Here is a 6,972-nt window from a genome sequence, read left to right on the forward strand (position 1 = left end):
TGTTCGCGAAGGAAAAAGGACCGACCATGTGAAGTCGACCACTAATCGGAGTCATGCGGCTACGAATCGAATGTGCTGTATGTAGTACAGCGCCCGAGTACCTCTCCTCTGGCATCGATCGTATCGGATTCCTGTTTAGGTGTTTCTCAGTTACCTTCGGAGAGCAGAGGAGCTCCGGGCGCAGCTTTTATTGTCCGCGTCGGCGGCGCAGAACCCGTGTCCCTGACCCAAATCCGGCAGGCACGTAAGCGCTTCCCCTGTCAAATTAATAGTACGAAAGATGATACAAATCGCGGCGTTACGGCGTGAACGCGGCAACAAGTAGCTCCGTCGAATCGATATTCGCAATTAGAACGGACGTGTCCGCCGGTTTTTACGGGATATCTGGGTCAAGTCTGTCTTTAGCAGTAAAATCAAGCACTCGATCGTGTGGACCATGCGTGGCAACGTAATATCTTAATCAAGGCTCCGGGTCTCAGGTGTTGCACCGGGCCGCTCGTATCCTTGGAGAAGGCGAGACCGGGGCTCGTCGCTAGAACGCGATTTTACGACCTCAATCGGGACAGCACCCAGGGCGATTACACGACGCCATGGGAGCCCCGCCCCGGCGGGGGGTCTCCGCGTAATTTATGCGGAAATAACTCGCGCGGCTGAATAATGAATAACGTTCTGACGTAACGATGATAAGCGTACGGGCTTTGAGGAGCACTAACGATCGCGAGCGAGCTATCCGTTCGTAGCGTAGCGTAGCAGGATCCCTCGGAGACGCAGCGGTGTGCCAGTTGGAGCTATTCGGACAGTGGATCGTTCGAACGCGCTTGCAAGCATCGAACGCGGTGTGACGGCTGGAGAAGGCTTCATTTCCAAGGTCGAGAACCAGCGGACGCTTGAATTCCGACGAAAACAAGGCAGCAGAGAGAAACCACCGAATACTCGAAGGAAGTGTGCGGCGCGCAATGCGCTCGCACCGTATTTTGTAATTTGAAAGGGAAACCACATTCTTTCACTGTGTATTATGATACGTGAAAGTTGGCAACGGTGCACACTGGCGACGCACACCAGCCGGCGGGACAGAAAGGGAGAGGAGGAGAGGCCGAACGGGAGAGGCGGAGAGAGGAACGGAGAGAGGGAGAGAGAGAGAGAGCGAGACAGAGCAGGGGCAGGGGGAGAGAATGGCGAGGAGGGAGAAGGAGGGAAAGAAAGAGAGCGAGAGCCAATCGCCACGGAGGCATAGACTATATCGAAGGTCGACGAGTTGCCTTTTTATTAGCCGATTTTTGCGGGAATAGAGCAGCGGCTGGTGCACGCTAACATATGGCACCGATGCGTTTACAGACGTCAATAGTTGACGGATTTTCGATCACGCTAAGCAGTCGTTCGCGGTGAACCGATGCCCCCCTGAAAGTATGGGTCGCAGATTGAGATCCCGCGATCTCATTGATCCCCTTTCGTTTTCAATATCGTCGCCTCTATTCGGTGTCCACCATTTATTGCCGGAGTGCGCAATAAAATGCTGGACGACCGCGACAGATCGAGATCGTCTCGTCTCTATCGGACGATTCGGTAATCTCGAAACGTACGGCGGGGAACCCCGGGCGCGTTCAGCTCGATAGGGCAGCGACCGTGCTTTGTGATTCCACCTCTTATCAAATTTACGATGCCTGTTAAGATTAACGGGAACATTATTGCGAGCACGCGAATCTTCTCGTTAATTCCTCCTCCTTACTGTTTACCATTTTGATACCCCCGATCTCTGGAGCTTGTGCAAGGAAGCACGATGTTCAGTCCGCAGAGTGATTTACTGTCAAAACGTGTGTCACGATTGCCGTATATGAATGTGGGAAAAGTTACATCAAGACGAATCAAATGTTTCAATTGGAATTCAAGACCGCATCGTAATATCGAGTTTTCAGACAAACGGAATTACCAAGTGCGTCGCTCGGCCTTCGTTGCTGAGCTGTATTGGGAACTTAGTAGCAATCATATTTTTGGACCTCGGTAAAAGAGCATGAGCGCGTCAAGTCGTGAAAAGCACATTTTATGACACACGACGAGGCTCCTTACTGGTACTTATCCCTCCCTACTTGCCGTATTCTTTTTACATGGTGCGTGCCACAGAAAGCAGTGTTACCATATGGCAACAACGGCAGAGTAGAGGAGGGTGCCTATGCCGCACAGCTTACTTTGGCTGTGTGGCGTTTGCATCACTCGAAGTTGCTAAAGTGCTTATTTGAGGTTCCCCCACGAGATGCAAATCTATAACCACTTTCTTTTCGTTGGAAATTCGAAATTCAATTCGTCTTAACGAAACTTATTCACTAGCGTATAGAAATCATGGTGAGTCACGAATCGCTCTAAAGAGCTAACGTTGTCCTTTGTACGCGACAGCTCTTTCTCGTCGCTTTCGTCCGACAACTGTCAATCGATTAATTAATCGGCGTCGTTGATCGAGTTTCTTGATATACGTGCCCACGTCGAAAATATCACTGATCAAAATTCGAGCGCCGCGCGACATGGAGGATTTTATTGCGTTGATTTACAACGACATGCGAAACGTGGTTTCCACGAACGACACGGCGCGGGTCAATATTGTTCCCGATCGGACGCTCGTAAAGACTTCCATCAAACTGATCGACCGGTGACGTATTGGCGATATTTCTGTGAAACTTGCAGCTGAGTTTTTATCTTATCGGGGAATAATGCTGTTCGCTGAGCGAGGTTTCGCGGGCGAAGTGACGGTGATGCTTTAGAGATTTCTCGTGGTAAACTGGAGGAAATGATATGGGCAACTTTGGACCACCCTACTGATCAGGGATTTTATACAGTCGCACCTGTACATTTCAAGGAAACCAGAAAATCATAAGTAGTTTGGGCAAAAGGGGGCAGCTCCTAATTCGGAAAATTTACCCTGCCATATACAACTGATATTTTTTCTTGCCCCTCCTTTCCCTTTAAATGTATCGTTCCCTCAAGCGCGATGGACCTGGTTATCAGCAGCTTCAAACGGTATTCTAAAGACATAGCCTGGCATACACAACGCACCTGAATTTCAGCTACACTGATTTGGGCCTAGTTATGTCAATGCATCTTGGTCGGTCTCCTGTCCCTTCAAACGTTGCATTGTGTTTGTTTAGGGGTGCGTGCACCACTCTCCAGGCCCCACCATTTGGGCACTACACAATATCAAATCGTTGCGAAATCTTTACCAATTTCGCCTGACGAAACGGTTCGTTTGCGACATATGGTTCCTTTAAAAAAAAATTCCATGCAACGCGCAGATTATGCATATGTAAAAAAATTAGCACTACTTTTCCATGTCATAAACAATTTTTGTGGTATGACCTTAAGGGCGGATCATATTATATTTGATAGGTATTAAGGTCAGGATGAGGAACATGACAGTCCAGGATGATCGAAATTGGTTTTAACTAAATTACAGTGAATACTAAACTACACAGGGGTGCAAACTACTGCAAACATATACTGGCTAAATTATTCTCAGACTAAAACATGAAACGCGGTATTGAAGCATTACTTGAAGCGAATTTTACCTTTTTTTGAAACTTTTCAGGATAAATCGCTTAAAGGAGCAGTAAACTAAAGTTCCAATTAAGATTTTCATTACCAATTAATATTGTGTTAAAACCTTTCCAATTTTTCTACATAATTTCAGTTGAGACACGTCAATATTTGTACTTTGAAGCAAAAACAAATGGGACCAATAAAAACCAATAGTTTCTTAGAAAAGAATCCCAGTGTTGTTGCTCTTTTTCAAGCATGTATCGGTACAGAACCACTTGAGCATAAAATTCGGGCACGTTCACCGTACTGTTTCGCGAGGAAAAAGAATCCGTGGATCGAGTTACTGAACAAGAATACGAGTCAGGTCCTTTCATTTACTGGTTGACTGATTCATGCAAGTGAGCTATCCACGATATCGACGATTTTTCCCGTTCTAAACCCAATACAAGGAAAACACTTCATTCTCCCGCGGCATTTTAAAAGAAGTCCCCTTTCCTTCCGCAATGTATAGAAATCATTCTTTTAACCCTATAGAAATGGAGATTAACATATTTGCAACTAGATGGACAAAGTGATATGAATCTTTGCATCGATAAAAAGATTTCCTACGACGAAGAGTTGTCTGTATTACAATCTAAGCCATTTATTGCCTCGCAATTTAATATTAATGTTTGATAACCACGATCGAGACAATGGTCCGACAACAGTAGCTATCTACCTTCTTTGTGAAGAATGACGGATTAGCCTGCGACATCTAATAGATATCTTAATTACTCGCACATTCACCGTGCCGCGCCGATTACTTCGATGCTCAATTAATGCTGTATTCGTTCATGAGATGGCCCTTATCAGACTCATTGAACGATACCGTGTTGCAAAAAGCACTCAGCTGGGATAATAGCACATACAAACAGATAAAGACAGTGAGCTGGATGCACAACAATTCTATTTTGCAGGAAATTACAGGACTCTCCTTAGCACCACTTTCTACAACGCAGATCCATTGTCTGAATATTCATGCTAACGCGACGTAATTTCTGGCTCGAAAAGGAGTAAAGCTTATTGCTAATGAGCATAATACGTACGTGACAAAGGCACATTGTCACTTTGTACGTATGTTTGGTATATTTAGCTGGCAGCTGAACATGCAGGAGCGGAGTTGTTGACTAGGAAACATGTGTAATGCATGAAAAATGGATTCAGTAGGAACTTAGGTAGGGTAGACCGGGGGAGGTAGTAACACTTTGACTTTGGAATACGCTTACGCAAAAACTATTGCAGTTGCAACAACAGTTTTTTCTACGAAAGTGTTAGTTACTTGTCTGGCATTATTCGAGCCACAACAGTTTCGCTGTGTGTCAAGTAATATTCCGGTTATTAATACAAAATGAGAAGCGGAGAAAGTGTTACAACCGTCCCTGACCCCGGGTCGGTTGTAACACTGCATGGAGTCGATAGTAGCACAAATTTAACTTTACAAAATTAAAATATTTATTGATTTTAATTATAATAAATTATGTTATTTAATTATAAACGTTTTGGCTGGTGCATTCTTCATGTGATCAATCCCAACATTCGGTACATTGCACCAACTTTTTATTTGGTTTATTTTTTAACTTAAATTATAAATTTTTATTAACGAGACACTTAAAAGTGATAAGTAACGATCAGTATTACTTAAAAAATAGCTAGATTAAATATTAAAAAATAGAGGAAACAAGTACTTGCAAAGGGAGTGTTTATATTTCAATTTTAAATCAGTAAGGAAAAGTTACTTTAGGGTATCGAAAAGTTATTTTCTTCAGTATGCATGTCTATTCTGTATCTATACTGCCAAAATTTGTGTTAATATCTATCATACGTTTTGAGATATTTAACGTGTTACAATCGCCCCCGGTCTACCCTAGTTTATTAACATGATAATATGTCGAAAGCCAATCAAATTAAAGCTATTATGCGTGCAGGAACGGCAGAGGTCCTTGAGATTCCTGGCAGGATAAATCCGTTTCGGAATTTATCAGAGTGAGTGCTGCTCGTACGGCCAATTTGAATATTGATGCACGATTAAATGCCAGATTTCCTTTCCCGTTGGAGTCGCAAGGAAAGTCACGTCGCGCAATCTTCACTTGCCTTCGATAAAACGAGTCTTGATAAATATTAATCGATAATGTGGGCGCCACACTTGTACACACCGCCTGCCAAGGATTACAAACAATATTTTTAAGAGAACCGTACACGTGCGCCTAAAAACGCCACCTGCCAAACAGATTTGCTGTAAAGCCGCGTATTCACCTGTGCATTCGCCCCGAATGTGCATCGGGCGCGCACCGATTTCTTGCAGAGAAGCAACATCAATTGCAGCCACACAATATTACAGTAGGTACTTGATAACCCAGAGTTTTTAAACTTCTATTTACAACTGTAAACGTCGCCCTCGGCTTTAGAATCAAATTGTTCCACATATAAAACTACTAAAACCACTCCTAAACGACTTTAATCAGAAAATCATAACGGTTAGACCATAAAGCAGAAAAAAATTTAAAGAAAAAGTAAAAACCGACTTTAGAAAAATAAAAATGCACTGAAAAAGTGAAAAATAAGTTTCTTCCTTATTTAATCCATGACTCAATTTTATTTTTTTCAAGTCGGTATTAATTCTAATTAAATTTGTTTATTTTTTACGTTTTTCAGTTATTTAATTTGTACACATACCTACATTTATTTTGAAAAATATCGGCAGCTAAAAAATCCGTTTGCTAGAAACGGAAGATTCCAATAATAATGATCCAGTTTTCTTATTTTCGGTGTAACTTCAAAACTACTTAACCGATATCGATAATTCTTTCTCCACGACCTAAGTGGATTGAAGCTAAACTAAATGCAATAAGTTTCACGAAAATCGGTCCAGTAGTTGCGGAGTACAAACATAACACATAATAACATACATAGGTACACGCAAACACGTCGAACTGAGAACCTCTTTCTTTTTGAAATTATTTAAAAATCGTTAAATTTTCCCAGACAAAGCCAGTAAATTCTAAAACCACCCTGTTTTAACACCCTCTAAGTACCAGCGTCGCACGATAAATATTCCTGACGCCGCCAGCCGCGTTCACGAATTTGCGCGAAGCTGCGCGGCGAGCTGGCTCCGCCATAATGCTGTCTGAAGCGAAATTCGCGGTGTCAGCCGCGACGTAAGACCGCAAAGGGTGAAGGGGCTAATCAGCCTTACCGCGTGAAACGCAGGGAAATTGTTCCGCGGGAGGAGCGTCGCGCCGCGGTCGCGGCATGGCGCGGCGTAGCGCGGAAGCTAGGAGCGTTCGGATTTTCCGCGGTGCCAGTGGCGCTGTCCCGTCGGAACGACGGGCGCCGGCAGCTTTCGGGCGATTTCGGGCAGACGTGCGGCCTACCGTCGTCGCGTCGTTGGAGGGGGGAGTTACGCGGCGTTCG

Source organism: Andrena cerasifolii, chromosome 7 (genome assembly GCF_050908995.1).
Source record: "Andrena cerasifolii isolate SP2316 chromosome 7, iyAndCera1_principal, whole genome shotgun sequence".
NCBI classification, from domain to species: domain Eukaryota; kingdom Metazoa; phylum Arthropoda; class Insecta; order Hymenoptera; family Andrenidae; genus Andrena; species Andrena cerasifolii.